Raw genomic sequence first — 551 nt, 5'->3', positions numbered from 1 at the left:
GGGAGGGGAGGTCTGGTGCAGGCGGGGGGACTGACCTCCCTGACCAGCATCAGGAGGCAGTTTTGCAAATCAAAGCGTATAAAATCATTAACTCCTGCTGCAAAATCCTGCTTCCCTCAGAGAGCAAGAAGCATCGAAAAGCAGCATATTTTTGCCTGGTGTTGGTTAATTCTCCTGCCCTTTTTTGCAAAGCGGGGTTACAGGCTAGCTCAACCTCCGGGCATCACGGCAAGCTGAGAAATAAATGTTGACATTTTCATGACAGTAAAACATTGGGTTTTTGGAAATTACTTGCATGAATTTGGGCCAGATCCTCAGATGACGTAAATTGGCACAGCCTCGTGAAAATCAGTGCTGCCGTGATTTACACCAGCTGAAGATTCAGCCTCTTGCTGTAACCTCAGAGCGGAGCAGAGCGGCTCCGAGCCCACCATAGAGCCGTCTCCCTTAGCACTCGCTTACCTAGTGCCCCTCCGTTGTTTTAATTTTGGACCCTGTGCTAACAAACCCTGCTTCGGGGTATTTGCAATAAAGCAGTGGATCATTTATCT

Source organism: Fulmarus glacialis, unplaced genomic scaffold (genome assembly GCF_000690835.1).
Source record: "Fulmarus glacialis isolate BGI_N327 unplaced genomic scaffold, ASM69083v1 scaffold14206, whole genome shotgun sequence".
NCBI lineage: Eukaryota > Metazoa > Chordata > Aves > Procellariiformes > Procellariidae > Fulmarus > Fulmarus glacialis.
Note: the sequence above shows the minus strand (reverse complement) of the source record.